Below are 20,174 nucleotides of genomic sequence, written 5' to 3'. Positions count from 1 at the left end.
GCCAACTTTCTTTTCTTAAATTTTATTGGGGAATATTGGGGAACAGTGTGTTTCTCCAGGGCCCATCAGCTCCAAGTCATTGTCCTTCAATTTAGTTGTGGGGGGTGCAGCTCACAGGCTCATGTGGGAATCTAGCCAGCAGTCCTGTTGTTCAGAGCTTGCGCTCTAACCAACTGAGCCACCCGGCCTCCCCAAAAGTTGGCCAAGCATTCCCCTTTATCAGTCAGACGTTGCTGTGCAGCCTCAATGTTTTCCACATGTGCATGCGCATGAAAACCCTCTGAGTGCACCATGTAAACTGTGGATTCCCTGGGTCTGCCCTCACAGGTTGTCAGTGGATCTGGGGCTGGGCCCAGAAGCTGCAGTTTAAGCCAACGTCACACTTTGAGAAACACCTGACCGCTGCCTGAAGGTCTGCCCACTTCCTCTTGCAGGCTCTCTCCTCCTCCAGCCAGACGTGCCTCCTGACACTGACGTGTCTGCCGGAAGGGGTCACTTCTCCGACACCCTGAAATCCACCATACAGCTGAGTAACTGTTGTGGGAATAAGGAACTATAATTTATTGTTTCTTTCCCGGAACTCTTCACGAGTATCGAAGCTCTGTTGCTGGAGACTCCATTGCCATGGGTGACAGCTGTCACCATGAAAGGCCACGCAGTCCCAGGCTGGAGCCCACAGGGGTCTGCATCATTCAGGGACACAGCTAACAGTGTGCTGCAGGGAGCGCTGGGTTATCAGTGTGTCTCGGGAATATTGGACTGGTTTGATTTCCTCCTTTTACACATGGGGAAACTGAGACTTACAATGGCGACTGGCTTGTGGTACATTGATTTTCTGGGCCAGCAAGCCCACACAATTTGCCTAAAGCCCAAATCTGTGGTGTGGAGAGGCCCCAAATTCCCCTTGCTAGTAGAGGGGTTCAACCTTCGACCTGGGGGGAATCATCCATGCTTCTGGGGGATTTTCTAGAATAAAATTTGGCCAGGCTACAAACATACCTCATATCTGTCAGGAGGGTAATGGCCTTATAGCTCTCTCTCTCTCTCTCTCTCTCTCTCAGCATAGCTTTAGCTGTGATGACACCCCCAGGAGCCGCCGTCTCTCCTGTCCTGCCACCACTCTCTCTTTTTCTCCATTCTCTTTTTGCCTCCCTGGGCCCCGGGGTCCACGCAGCCAGGCCTCCCAACTTCTCCATCCGGGGGTGGCTTGTGGCCCAGTGGCCCTGGAGATGCTGGCTAGTAGGTATTTAGCTGTTGGGTTTCAAGGACCCTGGGTGGGTCGTGGGCACCCCAGCTGGTGGAGAGGAAGTGGCTTTTGAAGGAAGGTGTCCTTCCTAGGTTTCACTCCGGCAATTTCCACTGAGTTCTGGGTGGACACCAGATGTCAAACCATGAAGAGGAGAGGGCGCTGAGAAGCTGTAGGTGGCGATGCTGTTTCAGGAAGTCCAACAGGAAGGTAGGAAAGAGCTCCTGTGAGAACTGGAGGGAACCATGGGGCTATCGGGAGGGGAGGGGAGGGGGCAGGTCGGAGAAGAGCTTCAACGATGCTATTATTGTAATGGGCACCTGCCCCCAAGGGGAGAGGAGGAAGAGACTATGAGCGAGCGTCCCTAAGAAGGTGACAGCAAGGGAAGCTGGACATGGCTGAGGGTGGGAGGCAGGTGGGAGGCGTCTCACATGGAGATATTTGGGACACACTCTCCTCCTCCTCCTCTTCCTCCTTCCCTTCCTTTCTCTCTTCTCTTCCCTTTCATTCTCTTCCCTTCTCCCCTCCCCTCCTCTTCCATTTCCTCTTTCTCTCTTCCGTAAAATAAAAAAATTGGGAAAAGGTAAAGATGCCAATTTTTTTCTCCCCTGCTATGTTTCACTTTTATGTAACTTCCAGAAAGAAGTAGATATTAACGAATATTCTCTTTGATTTTAGACTTGATAATATTTTCGGCCCAAGGATCATGATTTCTGTTGAGCACCACAGCTAAGCGTTCACGTCCCGGTGTATCCTGGGCATGGGCCATGGTCCCCCGCCAGAAGGTGGGCGGGCGGGAGGAGGCGCAGCGGTTTGCCATCAGCCCTGGGTGGGTTTGAACCCTGACCCTGGTCAGCGTCACCTCGCCCAGTCGCAGTTTCTTGCTGAACAAACTGGGCTGACTGTTGCCGGATCACAGGAAGTGCCTAGAAAGCACGTGTCCCCTCGACGACACCTTCCTGCTTTTCTCCACGAGTCCATCAAAGTGCTTAGTTTCCCATGGTAACTGGTGTGTTTATGAATCACTTGTTCTTGGAAACTAGAGCTGAGTATAGCTTCCCAAACGCCTGGCTGTTTCCTGGTTGTCAAATATGGGGTTTTTTGTTTTGTTTTGTTTTGTTTTGTTCTACAGCTTTCTCTTCAAACGCCTTTTGACAGTATTTAGTGCAGCATTAACTTCCTCGGGCTGGTCCCTCTTTCCTTGGCCACGGCTTCCTCCTCTCCCATGAATCATCACGCTGACAGCTACAGGGCCAGTTACCTGGATTTCCTGGTGCCGCAACATTGCCCTTAACACACAGCACGTTCCTGTGCAGGACTGTCACCTACTGTCCATCGCCCCCATTATCCCTTCCTCTCCCCCCAAATTCGGCCATAGATGCCCCTGATGATATCATTCAAATGACCGTATTATGACCCGTAGTGCATCAGTCTGAAAAAACAGTCAAACCGATTGTTATTATGTAATATCTGCTGTTCTCTTTCAAGCAACTGTCAATGCATCTTTTAAGTGATGCCCCCCCAAGGTCACATTTAAAACTGGCTGGCACCATTCAGTCTTGCCATTGGGATCCCCCTCAAGTGACACGAAATTCAGTGGTGTTTAAATTGCGTGTGTTCTGGGGCCCACTTACTCTATTGGAACTTTGGAAAAGCTGTTATTTGTTAATGTCACAGCATAATAAAAGTGATCATAATCCAATGAAAAATAATCGAGAAAATTCTGATTTTAACTGGACTTTTAGATTTAATGCACGGAGACACACGGTGAGAAGAAAAAAACTGATAAACTCTGATGTCTGAGCATGTCTCCCTCTTGATAAAACCTCGTCAGTGGTTTAGAATGAAGATGACCCCTTGCCCAAGCTCATTCCCCTCCAGCCTGCAGCACACACTCTCCTGCTCCGGCAACACCCACTGCTCAGGGGTCATGCCTCAGGAGTCCTGCACATGCTGTTCCTTCTGCCTGACACCCTTCCCTGTTCTTTGGCCTCGCTCTGGCCTCAAAGCCCTCCATCCTCAGTGAAGCTTTCCCTGACCTCCTGATGGGCTCACATCACCAGACTTTGTGCTTTCACAGCATCCAACACCCCTTGCGTTTGGTCTGTGGGGTAGGACGTGTACGGTGCTCTCTCTTTCGCACTTGGTCCTGCCCAGGGGAACGGGCACCGGCCATGCAGAGAACGAAGCACTTACCATCCTAACTGCTTTGTAAGTTTATCACAGTGAGTTCGCACAGTAAGCCTGTAGGGGGCATCACCACCATCCCATTTTATGGATGAGGAACTTGAGGCTTAGGTCCTAGGGAGCATAAATCTGTTGTCCAAAGGCCAAGGGCTAGTGAGTGGTAGAGTCCACATTCCAAAGCCAGACTCTTAGCCATTGTGCTAACGACTTCCCACCTTTTTATAAAATTAGGTCTGGTTTTGGCTGAGCCGTCCAGACAGTCATCGTACAACTGACTTGAACCCTGATTTATAACCCAGAGGGCAAAGGAGCAACGACACTTCCAGACGCTCCCGGGAGGAAGGGACAGCCCAGGTCTCCCATTTCCTACACACTTACCAAGGTGGGGCTCTCTTGGAGGGAGAGGCCAGGGGGCCAGCTCCCAGGTCTCCTCCCCTGGGAAACCTTGTGGAGGGCAGGAGCAATGAACAGCAGTGTCCCACACAGAGGGAAAGCGTCCTGTGTCTTGCCATATGTGACAGGGGATTTCAGCTGCTTCTTCAGTGAAATTGAATGAATGTGTGGCTGCTTGAGTAAATGAGTTCCTATCAGCATAGCAGTGATGGCCTGGGCGCTAATTTTAGAGGTTGGTTTCTACATTAAACGGGGTTCTGTCATGAGGTACAATGTACTCAGCCTTTTGTTCTTGAGTGAGAATGAGTGTCAGCTCGCCATCCTCCTGCTCATTGACAGGTTGCTGTAGAGAAAGGCGGGTGGGGGAGCACCTGGTTTCCAAAAGGCTGAGGGGTCTAAAGTGCCAGGAAGGAGTGAAGGACCCTGAATACAACGTTTGCCCCATTTACAATCTTTGCTAGATGGGCCCCAGCTCTGTTGAAAGCCCCAGAGAGGCAACCTGGCTTCCAAGAGCCATGGAGACACGGAACCATAGAAGGACCGACTCTGGCTTTAGGACCGACTCATTCCTGCCGCTCCCTCCTGAGGCACACAACGTGGAGCAGCCATGCTCCTAACCCAGGGGCATGGGCGTGCGGTCCTCCAGGGGGCCCAGAGGCTCCACTGTGACCAGTCGCCCTGCTCTGAGGTCCTCCTCCTGGAGGGAGAAGGCCCACTCCTGCTGCTGCCCAGGGCCATGCTGGTTCCCCTTTCCTTGTTCCCAGCTCCACTATCACATGGCAGTTTGGGACCAGGATGTCCCAGTGAGCCAACAACAGTGTCCTGCCCTCGGGAGGCTTCTGGGACCGGAGCCCACCCCTGGAGGGGGGTGCGTTCATTTCAGAAGCAGCAAAGAACACACACAGGGGGTGGGGTGAGGGTGGGAGTGGGGTGGCCATGGTGGCCTGGACCCTGGACTTCTCCAGGGTGACTCCCGCGGGCCATCCTAGCCCCTGCCTCCAGGACTGAAGTCTCCCCTTGCTCCCTTCTCTGCCACAGGCTGTGCTGCCTGGGGCCTTGTCTCAGCCTCTGGCTGTGAGAATTTGCACAGAACCTATAGCCCGACTTCCTACTTTTACTGTAGATTGCCTTGATCTGAGCTTCAAGAGCAGACACCTCATTAACACGCTGACCTACTCTTTGTCCGACAGTTGGGGTTTGGGTTCTGAATACTCTGGCGCCATAAGCCCGTTGTAATGCAACCAACAGACAGAAAGGCTTGGAAGACAGGAGCATAAAAAGCAGTGAGAAGCAGAAAGAAGGGTGGATGGGCTGTCCAGTCCTGAGGAGAAGGGCAGAACCTGGGCAGGTGGGCCAGGCAGCCACTCCTGAGGGTGGGGGACAGAGGGAGGGGAGCAGAGTAGCTCCCCCAGGCTGGGGCGAGATGGGTGGTGGGACCGGAGCCGTGGAAGGAGGCACTTTGTTCTCACAAGCATTTACTGAGTGTATCGAGATGGCTCATGCAAGCTGACATTACATTTAACAGCGTTTTAATTGTAACTTGGAGTTTTAGGCTACTTTACAGTGTTATAAAATATTAGATTTGTTTCATAACATTTCTATAAAGAAGATGGGAGCTTTATTTTCATTTTATGGAATGAACTGAGCTAACAGACCACTGGCTCCTGGTCACATAGCCCGTCAGTGATGTAGCAGAAAGGTAAATTCCAGAACTGCTGGTTCCCAGCGTGCGGACAAAGTCCACAGGCTGGGACCTTGGGCTCAACCCCTCCCCGCCCACTCCTGAGTGCACACCCCACCTCTGGGACCTGCCTCTGCTGAGAGAGAATGAACAGAGTGCCCAGGGCATGGGGAGGCCCGCTAAATGAGGGAGCAGGCAGATTGGTGAGGTGGAGGGGAAACACTGGTTCGCAGCCCAGGACGTATTGGGAGACATCTGCCTTTCAGGTTCACCCCACTGAGCGCAGGTGGGATCCTCAAACATTCCATTCGTCACATCCTTGTGGAGCACCCGGAATGTCATCATTCCTCTCTAATAAATCAAGCCTCACGGTCATGAACAACAGAGGGTGGCCTGGTCAATCTCGCCCTTGAACCCCTTCAATCATAGACACTCCCTGGAGACATACAAACCACCAAGCCTCCAGCCTAGTGGAAGATGGTACATCTCTCCTGCAGAGGGCTTGGGAGCCTGGGCCGGAAGCCCTTCCAGTGGGGATGGGAACCATCTGTGCTCAAGTACAGATGGAGCTAAAAGACAGGAGATGAAGTATCGGGGCCTCCAAGGAGGGGACTAATGGGAGGTCCATGCAGAAAGCAGGTGTTTCAAAAGGCTCTTCACCTTGCGTACATACAGGTGAGTGAGAAGTAAACCCCCTATGCACACCTATTGTGAGCTTGTCCTGGGCAGAGGGGAAGAAGTCTCTTATGACAAGTCTTAACCACCTAGCCCAAGTTCACTATGTATGTGGTCCCCAAATCTCCTAGCAGAAAGTTGAATTGGAAGTAAGTTTGCCCTGTCCTGGGGTGACTGGAAAACACAATGGTAAATGTTCTCCAAAAATCATGTCCTCAACCCAGGCCTCAAAGCATTTGTATATGTAAAATTCCTAGAAAAGAGCAGTCCATGGTTTGAAAAAAAGACAAAACTCACAAGGAGAGCCGGTCAGAACAACAGACAGCCTGATCAGACCTGCAAAGACGTCAGACCTCGGAAAGACCAGAAGTCCATATTGTAAGTATGTTTCCTTCATGTCAAAAACAAGAGAGCTTGAATATATGAGCATGTAAAAAAACAATCATGCTGGTTTTAAAAAACACTAAATGGATCACACAGAAATTATTAATAAAATGATAATAATGAGAATCTAAAACCCCATGGTAGCAGAAAAGGGAAAGCTATTTCCTAGCGTTTCAGCAAATAAATGTGAAAGGAATGAGGACAAGAGAAAAATATCCATTTGGCCAACACCACAGTAATCATTGTTTCAAGCAAGAGTCATCAACGGAGGCTAAAATTAATGGGCCAACATGCGGTAGGAAGCAGGATGCTTGTGTCCAAGCTCCTCCCCATAGGGGCCAGTTAGCATGGGGAGGAGGATTGCAGCGAGGCCTGGCAGACACACCTCACCAAAGGATGACAGGTGCCACCCCTAACAGGACAACCTGACGCCAGGGCCTCCTGATGTGACTACTGGGAAGGACACAACATTACCAACCGCTCTGGTTTTCTGCCCAAAGTGCGTAACCCGAACTGAATCAGGAAACACTAGAAAACCCAAATAGAAGGACAGTTTTAAAACTAAATAACTGGTTACAACAGTATCAAAAAATAAAATACATGGAGAATACTTTAACAACAACAGCAAAAAAAAACACCATATAAAACCCCTACACTGAGAAGTAAAACTCAGTGTTGAGAGAAATGTCAAAAGATCTAAACAGCAGAGATATATAGCAGATTCATAGAACGAGATTCAACTGGAAACAATACCATGTCAGTTCTCTCCAAATGCATCTGTAGATTAAATGCAACCCCAAACAAAATCCCAGCAGCAGAACTTTTATGTAAACAATTTTCAAATTAAAATTTTCTGTTTAAAAACTGAAGTCTAAAATTCACATGGAAATACAATGGACCTCAAATAGCCAAAAAATTTTTGAAAACGAATAAAACCTGACGACTGACAGTACTTGATTTTAAGATTTTCTTTTCTTTTTCTTTTTTTTATTTAAGTGAGTTTTTCCAGGACCCATCAGCTCCAAGTCAAGTAGTTGTTTCAATCTAGTTGTGGACGGCGCAGCTCACAGTGGCCCTTGCGGTGATCGAACCGGCAACCTTGTTGTTAAGAGCACTACGCTCTAACCAACTGAGCTAACCGGCCACCTCTAAGATTTTCTTTAAAGCTACAATCTAGACAGAGTGGCACTGACCTAAGTGTAGACAGATCAGTGGAACAGAATACAGTCCAGCAATAGACTCACGCTTATCTGGTCAATTGATTTCTGACAAAGAGCCATTGAATTTCAATGGGGAGAGGAAAGCCATTAAGCTGGAACAAGCCTGATTCAGAGCCTCAAGCCCAACATACACAAAAACAAATTCACAGGAGATTATTGACTAAAACGTAGTAACTACAATGACACATGTCTGTCTTTAGGGAGGGAAGGATTTTTTAGTCAGGACACAGAAAGCACTAGACATAAACTTCATCATTTGGTTTCATCAAAAGTAAAAATCATGGAGAAAATGAACAGGCAACAAACAGACTGGGAGAAAATATGTGTAATACATACATCTGACAAAGGACTTGTATCCAGAATATATAAAAAGCTGCTACAACTTGATAATAAAATGAAACAATATAAAATTTTAAAAAGACAAGTGACCCAATAGAAATATGGGCCAAAGCTTGAAAAATACTTCACAAAAGATATTTGAATGGTTAATAAATACATGAAAATGTGCTCAACGGCCTTAGCCATCAGGGGTATTCAAATTAACACCATAATAAAATCGCTATACCAATATTAATGATATTATAATATTAATTAATTCTATTATATTAATTAATCTAATAGCAATAATATTCTATTAGTCAACAGAATGGCTGAAATAAATAAGACTGACATCTCTAAATGTCAAGGATGTAGAATGATTGGAACTCTCACACCCTGGGGTGGGAACATAAAATTGTACAAACACTTTGGAAAAATGATTGGCATTTTCTTAAAAAGTTAAACATGGACCTACCCAGTAATTCCACTCCTAGGTATTTCCCTCCCCCCAAAGAATAAAACTGATATCTACAAAAGACTTGTATGTGAATATCCAGAGTAATTTACTCATAATAGCCAAACATTTGAACCAATCCAAAAGTCTATCAACAAAAGAATGAATAAACAAATTGTGTAATATCCATGCAATGGGATACCACTCAGAAATAGGAAGAAACCAACCACTGATACTTCCAACAACATGGGTAAAATGTAAAAACATTCTGCTGAGTGAGAGAAGCCAGACACAAAAGCATACACATTGTAAAAGTCCACTTATGTGATGTTCTAAAATAGGCAAAATAATGTATGGTGGTTACCTCTGAGGGGGTACAGAGATCGCCTGGCAAGGGGCCTGAGGGGTTCTTCTGGCATGATGAAAATGCCCTGTATTCTGACAGGGGTGCGGGTTACACAGAATTATACGTGTCATGTGGGATATCATGCTGGGTCTCAGCTCCCACTCCCCGCACAAGAACACAGGATATGGTGAGGCCAAAAAGGAACACCCACGGAGCCATAGATAGGGGAGTCATACCACTATGGTCTCACTGGCGGCTGGGTTGGAGACACAGGAAGCAGGAGCCACACGATCCGCAGCCTGCCGTCCGCTTCTCTGCCAAACAACCAACCCCTTGCTAACTGCAATCTGTCCTTGCTAGCTCAGTCACGGCAGTTATATCAGTGGCTAACGGCTAACCGGTAAGAGCTGACGGCCAACTAGTCACAGCTGATGGCCATCTATTACCCGAGCCAGCACCTTTCCACGTGAAGTCGAGAGCCTGAAAACTGCTCTCTGGGACTCCATCCCCAAAATACAATTGTCAAAATTCACTGTAGGCATGCTGAAGAAGCAGGATGGACCCCCACCTGCTTTGGTTTGGATGTCAAGACTGATGATGCTACACATACACACACACACACACACACACACACACACACACACACACACAGCAAAACAGGGCATGAAAATGTTTATTAATTACATAACTGAGGTCTCTGGGCAGAGCAGGGTTGGCCTCCAACCAGAACTACATGTCTTGAGAGAATGAGGTTGGAGGCCAGGACTGGGGTTTTTTGTTGTTGTTGTTGTCTTCTTAATTTTTTTATTGGGGACTATTGGGGAACAGTGTGTTTCTCCAGGACCCATCAGCTCCCAGCTGTTGTCCTTCAATCTAGTTGAGGAGGGCGCAGCTCAGCTCCAAGTCCAGTCACCGTTTTCAATCTTAAGTTGCAGGGGGCGCAGCCCACCATCCCATGCAGGAATTGAACTGGCAACCCTGTTGTTAAGAGCTCTCGCTCTAACAACTGAGCCATCTGGCCACCCCTCCGGTAGCTCAGCTGCAACTCATGGTCTTCAATCTAGTTGTGGAGGGCGCAGCTCACTGGCCCATGTGGGAATTGAACCAGCAATCCTCTTGTTCAGAGCTCATGCTCTAACCAACTGAGCCATCTGGCCATCCAGGCCTAGGTTTTTGTTGTGCTTGGGGATGAGCCTTGTGTGGTTTGACTCTCTTGCTGGTGCCCACGGATGGAGCAGGAGCCCTAGACTTTCTCATCAACGTTCCCAGATGTGGGTCAGAAGGGAGAAAGGGAGGCATGAAGCTTGAGAGCTGTCAGCAGCCAAACATCAAAGATAAAAATGTACAATCTCTTTATTACATGCACCAAACCATAATATTGAAGATGCCTACATTTCACTATATGTAAGTTATACCTCTGTTAAAAAAATAAATAACAGGAAAAAAATAGATAGTGAATGTCAACCAGACTGAGAGATGCTTCTTTGAAAACAATAGTGAAACCCAAAAGAAAATGCCATCTCTACAAAGTACTGAGAGAAAACACTTTCAACCTATTTTATACCCAGTGAAAATATCTTTCAAAAGCAAGGGTGAAATTAATACACTTTCAGTTGAACAAAAATTTAGAGAATTTACCACCAACAGATTCCCTGAAAGAAAATTTGAAATATATTCTTTAGGAAGGACAATTTTTCCAGGAGGAATGTTGGAAATGCAAGAAGTAGTGGTGAGCAAAGAGAATGGTTAAGGGTGTGCATAAATCCAACAAAACAACACAAAACGTTGACTGTGTCAATAATTATAAATAACATCTAATTCATAGGGTTCTCAGGCAGCAAGATAAAACACAATATCACACAATAATAACAGTTTGGGGGCAGAGTGACAGAAGTGAAATGTTCTGAATGTCTCATACTGAGAGAAGATAAAGACTTTCTTTGCCAACCTGGTCCACTCCCTTTGCCATGTGACTTGGTGGCTCTTACCCTTGGGATCCACCCCTGGGATCTGGGTGGGCATTTTGACCCATTCTGGCCCATAGTGTGGCCTGGGCCTCCAGAGGCCTTGCGTCCTTCCCCTTCTCTCTTGGAAGCCAGCCCAGCCACCATGAAAATGAACCCAGGCCAGCCTGCTGGATGATGAGTGTTTGTGGTCTGATGGTCCAGCCAATAACCAGTCAGCCTCCAGAAGCTGAATTATGTAGCTGACCTGTAGCTCACCACAGACATGTGAGGGGGTCCTTGGGGAACAGCAGAACCAAACGAATGAGCTTAGTCTAAGTTCTGACCTGCAGCCTCTTAAGCTGAATAAATGATTATTGTTTCAAGGAACCAAGAGTTGCGGGGCGGCAGGGGGAGGTTGTTATGCAGAAATAACTCACTGACACCAATTGTGTTAGGTAGGCATGTTAGAATGTCATGTCTGGGGACTGGCATAACGTTCTTTGTTAGGAACAACAATAAATTATGTTTTCTTTGTGTGTAGTTTGTTATCTTTTTTAAATTTATTTTTCAATTACAGTTGACATACAATATTTTATTAGTTTCAGATGTACAACAGAGTGTTTAGACATTTATATACCTTACAAAGTGATCACCCCAATAAGTCTAGTACCCACCTGACATCATACATAGTTACTATAGTTATTGACTATATTCCTTATGCTGTATTTTGTACCCTGAGACTGTTTTTGTAACTGCCAATTTGTACTTCTTAATCCCTTCCCCTTCTTCACCCACCCACCCCGAAACGCCTCCTGTCTGGCAACTATCAGCTTGTTCTCTGTATCTATAAGTTTGCTTCTGTTTTGTTTGTTCATTTATTTTGTTTGCTGGATTCCACATACAAGTGAAATCATGTGGCATTTGTCTTTCTCTGTCTGACTTAATGTGCAGTTTGTTTCCAAGCTTACATCTCGCTCCATCACGTCTTCAAATCCATGGCATAGCATATGCAATTGGAAAGAGCTCTTTACACATGGTCAGACCTGGATTTATTAAGTCCTGGCTCCACCATGAATTAACTGCACAGGCCGCCCCTAACAATGTGTGAGGTCTGGGCCAAAGTACAAATGGAGGCCCGAGGCCCCAGGCTGACCCCTTCACTTCCTACCCCAGCTCCATCCTCCCCCACAGGGCCTGTGCACAAGTGGTGGTCACTGAGTCTTGTCAGCCCCACACCACGACCACCCCCAGTCCTAAGATGTGCACACAGGCTGCTCAGTCTGCTATGAGTATGACCCAGGGATGAAGCCCGCACAGGCCCTGCAGGTAGGCTCGGGGCCTTCCAGATCCCAGGCTCCTGCAGCGGGGTCAAACTCAGACTCCAGGTGGGCAGATACCTCGGCCCATGGCCCCCTCCCCTAGGGGAGAGACACTCAGAGGAGGCTACAGGGGTCTCTAAAGCACCAGGCCCTGGCAGGACCCAGTGGCTTGGGGCTGAGGGCAGTTCTATAGCTGATGACCTTGGAAAAAGGACATAGTCTTCCTAAGCCTCAGTCTACATATCTGCAAAAAGGAATGAAAATAACCACTCTGTTCATCTCAGTCTTTTTTTTTTTTTTTAAATTGTGGCTTAAAAGATATACAACATAAAAGTTACCATTTTAAGGGTAGTATTACCTATATCCACATCGCACAGCAGATTTCTAGAACGTTTTCAACTTGCAAAACTAAAACTCTGTGCACATTAAACAATAACTCCTCATTCCCTCTCCCTCAGCCCCTGGCAACCTCTTTCTGTCTGTGAATTTGACTTTTCCAGGAACCTCACAGAAGTAGAATCATCCAGAACGTGCCCTTTTGCGTCTGGCTTGTTTCACTCAGCATAATGTCCTCATATTCATCCATGTTGCAGCCTGGGTCAGAATGTCTTTCCTTTTAAAGGCTGAATAGTATTCCACTGTATGTACGGACCACGTTTTGTTTATCTGTTCACCTGTCGATGGGCACTTGGGTTGTTTCTACCTCTTGACTATTGTGAATAAGCCTGCCATGAACATGGGTATAAAATGATCTCTTTGCAATCTTGTTATCAGTTCTTTTGGGTATATACCCAGAAGTGGGATTGTTGGATCATGTGGTAATTCTAGTTCTAATTTTTTAAGGAAATTTCATACTGTTTTCCATAGTGGCTGCACCAATTTACACAACAGTGCATGAGGGTTTGTGTATACCCCTGCCGTTGAGTGTGGATTGTTGCAGGATGACGGGGGGTTGGGGGGAGCGGGCTTTGGCTTTCAGTATGGCACAGATCATCTCTAATGAAGGTGGTGGCAGGTGGTGGCGGGCAGAGCTTGGAATAGATGCACCTGTGATGAGAGGTACTGTCCTGTCCAAGGCAGGCTTCTGCAGCCTCCCCCTGCCCCAGCCTCTCATCTCTCTCCTCCCCCTGAACTCACGCCTGCCCCATTTGCCCAGCTTTTCTTCTCTAAGCCATTGGGAGAGCTAATCTGTGATGTGCGGTTCAAGTGGGTCAAAGTGTCGTAGAGGCTGGGAGGGGTGGGCGCTGGGCTTGGCTGTCAGCTTGCTCCTCCTCCGAAGCAGGGAGTTCCCACTCCAGGTGGAGGTTGTTTCTGTGATGTCAGGACGATCACTTTAGCAGCTGGGATTGTGTGGTCAGGCAAAGATACAAGCGATGCACCATTCGGTAGGATTCCATTTCAGAGGCTAGAAGTGTTGGGAGCCCTAAGAGTGGGGGAAATAAAAAACAGATTTAAGATTCCAGTGAAGCTCAAGGGTCTTTAGAGCTAAAACCAAAGTAAAATCGAACCCAATAGGAAGGCACCGTGGAGGGGGATGGGAGACCTCCATCCAGGACGAGGTGGAAGAATGGATAAGACTCTTCTCACGGATTCCAGTTAATGTCCTGCCCTTGCTTAATTTCTAGAATCCATGACATGGTGACTACATGAAGATCCTTAGAGAAAGACCAGAGCCAGTAGCAGCTGGAGCAGAAGTGAGGCTAGACGACAGTTAGGGGCATCGGGAGGGGCGGGATCATTGGGCCAGAAACTGAGAGAGAGGAATTTTAAGTAGTTTTTCCATGTGCTGTGGAATAACTCATTCTGCTTAGAGAGAATTCATAAAGAATTAAACAGCTTTTTCTTTCTTCTGAATACTTCACCTTACCAAGATGACCTTTACAGAAGAATCAGGAAGGTTCCAATTTGGCATGTTGACATTCTCCTAAAAGCACTGGCGTGCCAAGAGAAGAGTTAAGCTAAAGTGTGCTTGTAAGACCTTGGTCATCGGTCATCACCACAGCAAAGACACTGGATCAGAAGGTCAGCTTGGATAGAGGGAAGTGACTAGAAGTTCATGTTGACTGTCTGGGAAAGAGGAGCTGGCCACATAGATTACAGCTGAGTCAGGAGAGATGGAGACAGGGAAAAAGTTAGGATTTGAAGGTTGACTGGTTGTGGGTGTGAGAGACAGAAAAGAGGTGAGGACAGCACTAAGATTTTCTAATGACCACTCTGACGGGGGGACCCATCATCTCTGCATCCAACTCAGAAAGCTCACCAAGTTTGCCTGTCTCAGAGGAAGAGAAAGTGAGAACCTAATTAGTGTTCATTTGCAGGAGTGGGCCATGCAACCCGGAAGCCGGCCCCTCCCCCAAGACAGCTTAGACTTCCTTGTGAAACTGTCGAAGGTACACTCTGCAAAGTCCTTTCCTTACCAAAAAAGGTTTATCCTAGCTATGTAGTGATAGCTTATGTTACTGAAGTCCTCAAAAGTCTAAAAATCTGTCCATTCCTTAACTATAAAGAGTCACTTATTCTGGAAAAGGGGAGGGGTGGGGTTAAGGCACATCTGCGGTGCTGTGATCAGGTGACTTGCCTGAACACCACGCTGGGATGGACGGGTGGCTTCATGCCAGCCGAGATTTTGTGCCTCCAGCTCGGGTCATCCTCTCAGGAGAACAAGATCTGGGACGTAATTTGCAGAACCCACGAACAGAGGCCAATGCCACCATCCAATGCCAGTCTGTTGACAGCCGGTGGAAGCCAGAGGTCGTCAGGGTGTGGGGGTTCACAGGGATACAGTCTGCCGAGGGCCTGCCTGCTGCTGCTTCTCCTAAGGAAATGATTCTGGGTAATGTGTTGGACCAGGGCCTCTGCCGGCGGGATGATTTGGCTTAGCAGACCCAGCAAAGGCCTTGATGAAGCCTGGCTGGGACCAGGTCAATGGCTTTTTAGGCTTTCCTTCCACCTGCCCTTGCTTCAGCCTGGTTCCCCAAGGGCAGACCAGCAGGTCCTCTGGGCAGTGGGAAGTCAGAGCACCACCCGCCTTCTACTGGGGCTACTGAGGCTCGGGGTGGAAGGCCTGGGAGGGGTGCAGAAGGAGAAGAGGTACTCCTGGGACATCCTCCTCTGGAGCAGCCCTGAGAGGGATGGGGAGAGCGGCCCCCTGGACAGGCGGGGAGAAAAGCCAGGGAGGAGCCGGCCTCAGTTTCTGATTCTGCAGTGGGAGACTGTGCTCAGGATCACAAGGGACCCAGGTCCCTGACGGTTTTCCTGTTTCCTCCCTGATGTGCTCCCAATGTCCCAATCCCCCTTCTCCAATGACTCACCCAGGTGCAGACAAGACAAAACACACCTTTGCCACCCGGGAAGGAAGAATGTTGGAGCCAGCAGTGCAGATGTATTCAGTCACCTCAGTGAGTCGGGGCAACGAGCTGCGGGCTGATGACGTCACTGGAACCATCGGGAAGGGACTTGGCAAGGCTCCCGACTGCTTCCTCCACACCCTGGTCAACAGAGAGAAACGAGTCTCTCTCTCTCTCCCCCCGGCCCTCCACTCTGTTTCTCCTCTCTCTCTTTCCCTGTCTCTATCTCTATCTCTGCCTCTGTGTGTCTCTCTCTTTCTGAATTGATGATAAAGACCAAACCAGCACACGTAGCCAAACCACCCAAACAAACAACTACACTGGGTGGCTGCCCGAGGGCCAGCGGCCTGAGTGTACATTCTGGGCAGGGAGAAGACTGCATGGCGGCTGCCTGTGACCTGCTCAGCCTGGCACTGTGGGGACGGGCCCAGCTTCCCCTGCCAGGCCACGTAGCTGTGCCTCTGCTGGTTACTTATCCATCTTGTTCCAGGGTTGGAGCTCACAGACATCCTCAGATGGGAAGATCAAAAGCAGAGCCAGGGAAAGGAACAGGACAGCAGAAGAGGGAGGACGTCGGGCTGCGGTCGGAGCCCAGAGAGGCAGCACACCTGCCTGTGAGGCCCCCGGGGACCAGAGTCCACTTCGTACCCACTAGTTCTTTGGCCAGACAGAGCATTTCCACATGCTGTCTGTTCCCTTTGTGTCAGAGGTGTGTTCCTGGCCTCCCCATGGCCTCAAATCATGAGGGTGCCTTGGCCCCAGGGAGCAGGCCAGGCCTGGGCTTTGGAAGCCAGACCCTCATACAGGATGAGGGGCCAGGAGCCAGAGCCGGGATGATGGAGGCAGGTGGTGAAGGCCAGAGCTGGCACCCCTGAGTTGGGGACATGGGCTGGTTGGGCCATGGAGGTGCCAGAAGCAGCAGATCCTGGCACCTGGGCCCCGGGGCTGCTCACTGCCTGGAAGGCGCCAGGCTGAGCTGCCGAGAGTCAGCGTGTAGACTCATTCAGGTGGATTGACCCTAGTCCACCACCTGCAGATGCCCCAAAGTCACTGTCCGGCCCTTCCCAGCGCCCACCCAGCCACCCACACCACAGGACCCGAGAGCTGAGCCCGAGTTAATTTATTTGGGGAGCGAAGATCTGCAGCATGCTCTTGTCCCCATCACACATCTCGCGCTTTGTGTTCTGTTTGCTGGACTTAGTGGCATGAGTCCACTGTCCCCAGAGCCTGAGCTCAGGGCTTAGTCTCCCTCCCATCAACGACGGTGGGACAGAGACCCCGAGTCCCTCAGCCTGTCTGAACAGGACTTCCTTCCAGGTGTGCCAAGCACAGGAAATAGCCGTGTCCCCAGCTCTGCGGGGCTCAGAGAGGTGTAAGCAGGGAGGTGTTATGGGGAGCTGCCAGGCTGTGCTCTCTGGGGGCCTGAGTGGTCAGGGGACCGAGAGGGCCTGTGCCCCAGGGGAACACAGTTACTAAAGGTGAAGCCAGCAGGAGAGCCCACAGAAGTGTCCTGGGGACAGAGTCTACAGACCAGGAGGCACCACCAGCAGACACAGATGACGGATAGCAATCCTGGGTGGGACTCTGGCCACAGGCAGGTCTTGTTTGGGGGAACGTGCACGGGTATGAACTGGGGACTCAGGGGGCTACTGACAGGACTCTTCACCCAAGGGAGATGACAACCCTATTTTCCTCCAGTGTACGTGGAGATTGTAACAGAGCTCCCCTGCGGCCTAGGTGAGCCCCAGGGCAGTGCCAGGCATGTCACCAGGCTGTGTCAATATTTGCCATTCTTTGTTGTTGTGTTTTTCTTTCAGACAGTAGACACCCCTGAGATTCAGGTGTAACTCCAGAGATAAAAGTGAGTCAGGGAAGTTGAACCCGGAATGATGCTCCTATGGGGGTGTCAGGGGCCCCACTGACTGCGGTCAGAAAGCCAGCATGCTTGAGCCGAAAACTCCGTGCAAAGCGGGGCTAAGCAGGGTGGGACCTGGGCACACACGCCAGGGACTCTGGGAGGGCTGGGGGTGCCCTTGGGCTCTCTCCCCATCAAGGCCATCTCCCATGCTGGGAGGTGCCCGTCTAGGGACAGGCCCTCTCTTCCTTTTGCCTCACAGAGTGTCACGCTCTGTCCCAACACGTGGAGTTCTCCAGGCCACCTGAAAAGAATTTCGTTTTGCTGAAATGCACCAGCATCCAATGTTCTCAATTCCTTAAGGTTGAAATTCTAATGTTCCCCGAAGAGAAGGTGCGTTTGTAGCAGTCGGACCCTAGAATTTCTGCCAGACACTAAAAACCACGTCCAGATGGTGTGTATCAGCCCTCTCCCACACTGAATGTACTGCTTTTTAAAGCACACACCTCACCGCTGGGCAGAGAGTCTGGCTTTCTCACTTACCCACTGAGGCAGACACCATTAATTGTCAACCTACTATCCATTCCTGCCCACCCGCCTCCCTGTACCCTGAGTAACAAGGCCTCAATTATGCCCAGGCAGGTAACATGCCTAGCTAGAAGAACTCACCTTTTCAGACTCTCTTGAAGTGAGGGGTGGCCACATGACACTTGTGGCAAATAAGACACAAGCAGAAATCCGCTGGGGCTTCTGGGGAAACTTTTACTTCCCTGAAACAGGTACAATCTTACCTTCTCCCATTCTTTCTTCCTCCTTGAAACACAGAAGCACTGCCCGGAGCTGCAGCAGCCATCTTGTGATCACAAAGCAACGACCTGGAGAACAAAAGCCAACATCAGGATGGTGGGGCAGAGAGATGGAAAGACCAGGGTCCCGGATGGCATCCTTGGGCCGCTGCCCTCATGGGGGGCCTCTGTCAGTCATTGTTATGCTAAGTCTGTGTTAGTCAGGGTGGGTGTCATTTGCAAGCGAGCGCTCCTGGGAGGTACTGGAGTTTCCATGGGAGGCTTTGTAACATGGTCGTGATTTACCTGTTTTGAGGTTAGAGGGCTTATTGGCTGGTCACTGGCGTATTGCTCCAGATAAAGACATAGGAGGCACATGATCAGGACACTAACAGCGCCCCCTGGACAAGAGTCAGCTGCTGAGGCTGTGTTGCCAGGTTTTGTCTGTCCCCAGAGCCCTTCACCTGGGGCCGTATGCAGTGGGGATGTCACAGGGCTCTGTGGGGTCCACTCCGTCTGGGCTACAGAGCAGAAGCTCTCCTTCTCTGAACCTCAGTTTTGGTTTCTCTGTTTGATTTTATTTTGTTTACCATGAATTTGTGTTTCTTCTTGATCTTAGCTTCTCTACAGGCAACTTGTGGTGTGGGCGGTGGGGAGGGGACAGGGTGGCTGGGGGTGGGGGAGAAAGAGGGCCAGCTGATGGAGGAGGAAAGGGGAGAGAGTTCATTGGAAAATCTTTTCTGATTCTGATAAGATGACCCTGTTGCGATGGGCGTGGGGAGATGTTTCCACCTAGAATAGAATTGTTTTTTTCAGAGAAGTGTTTTGTTTTTTCTTCCTGTTTTACAAGAACGCACACCACGTATAACTGGTGTTGGCATGGACTCAGTCACTCTGAACCCAAATATTTACATTCCAGGTGAGTTAGTCTTGCTCTCATGTCTGCTGGTCGAGTTCAGGTGCAAGCATGTATACAGGGAAAGAATTCCGGGCCCAGGATGGAGAAGGCTGGGCTCCCAAAGGGCAGGCACATTAAGCCTTTGACCCCGCAAGCTCCGAGAGCCTCCTGAGAAATCGCAGTGACTCTGTCCCGTGGCCTGCTCTACAAACACTCAGCCTTTGGCCGGACCCACCTGGCTGCATTCCGTGAACTCACAGAGCAGCAGGACATGGTTCACAGGTCACAGGGTAAAGAGCTGCGGTGGCTTCCTAGAGCGCTGCCAGAGAAAGGCAAGGCCGCTCTGCTGCAGGCTGGGGCTGCGGCGTTAGGGGGCGTTGTGCACACCCCGGCCAGCGTCCCTGCGCCGTCCTGCATCCCAAATTCAGCAGTGGGGGCTTTCCCATCTGCCCCTCACTCTTATCATTAGTAGAATTCTGATTTACTCCTGTGGACAACCTGGACTGCTCATAGCACATTTTGGGGCGGGACATGGAGGAGAGAGGTTGGGGTTATCTCTCTCTAACAGAGAACCACGCTGACCTACCCCACCCTGGTCCAGGCCAGCCCCACCCGGCTGTACACTCTGGGGCAGTCAGGGCCATAATGGGGATTGGGGGTCTCTGGCTCAAGGCCTGGTGCTTGTGAACAGTAAGTGCTCAAGGCTTGTTTCATTGAGATATTCCTTTTCTGTTTGAAACAAGGACATGCTTCTGGCTTTGAAGAAAAGGGGTCTTTTTTGACTTCTGAAATCCAAAAAGGGATCCGAGGATACCACAATAATTGAGGCACCTTGATTTTAGCGTGAGGCTTTCAGATAATTCACATCGCCTGATTCATGCTCAAGTGGTATGCTCTGGAAGAGCTTCTGGGAGAAACTGGTAAAGGAGTGGGGCAAGCAGATCGGGGACAGGAAGAAGGTGAGTCCTGGGGTGGGAGCCCGTGGGACGTGGAGCATACGGTCGGCCTGAGAGTGAGGAGCCTGGCTCACACCTATCAGCCTGAGCTCCCCCATCCGCCTTCACAGCAGTGGACATAAATCCCCAGGCACTGGGGATTCACTAAGATGTGTGGGGAAGTG

At 49.5% G+C, this 20,174-nt stretch overlaps 1 long non-coding RNA gene across 1 annotated transcript; it reads right to left on the bottom strand.

The window, feature by feature from the left end:
- Positions 1-11,665: 11,665 nt before the first annotated feature.
- LOC109454762 (uncharacterized) lies at positions 11,666-18,249 on the bottom strand. The gene is made up of 3 exons (XR_012496429.2): positions 18,163-18,249; positions 15,507-15,657; positions 11,666-13,592 (listed from the first exon to the last, which is right to left on the bottom strand). It is a non-coding gene; the product is annotated as an uncharacterized LOC109454762 (long non-coding RNA).
- Between the last annotated feature and the right edge of the window lie 1,925 nt (positions 18,250-20,174).

The sequence above is a fragment of the Rhinolophus sinicus genome, chromosome 17 (genome assembly GCF_057876585.1).
Source record: "Rhinolophus sinicus isolate RSI-liver-muscle chromosome 17, RSI-T2T, whole genome shotgun sequence".
NCBI lineage: Eukaryota > Metazoa > Chordata > Mammalia > Chiroptera > Rhinolophidae > Rhinolophus > Rhinolophus sinicus.
The sequence above is the reverse complement of the archived record's forward strand: the minus strand, read 5'-3'. Positions and strand labels throughout refer to the sequence as shown.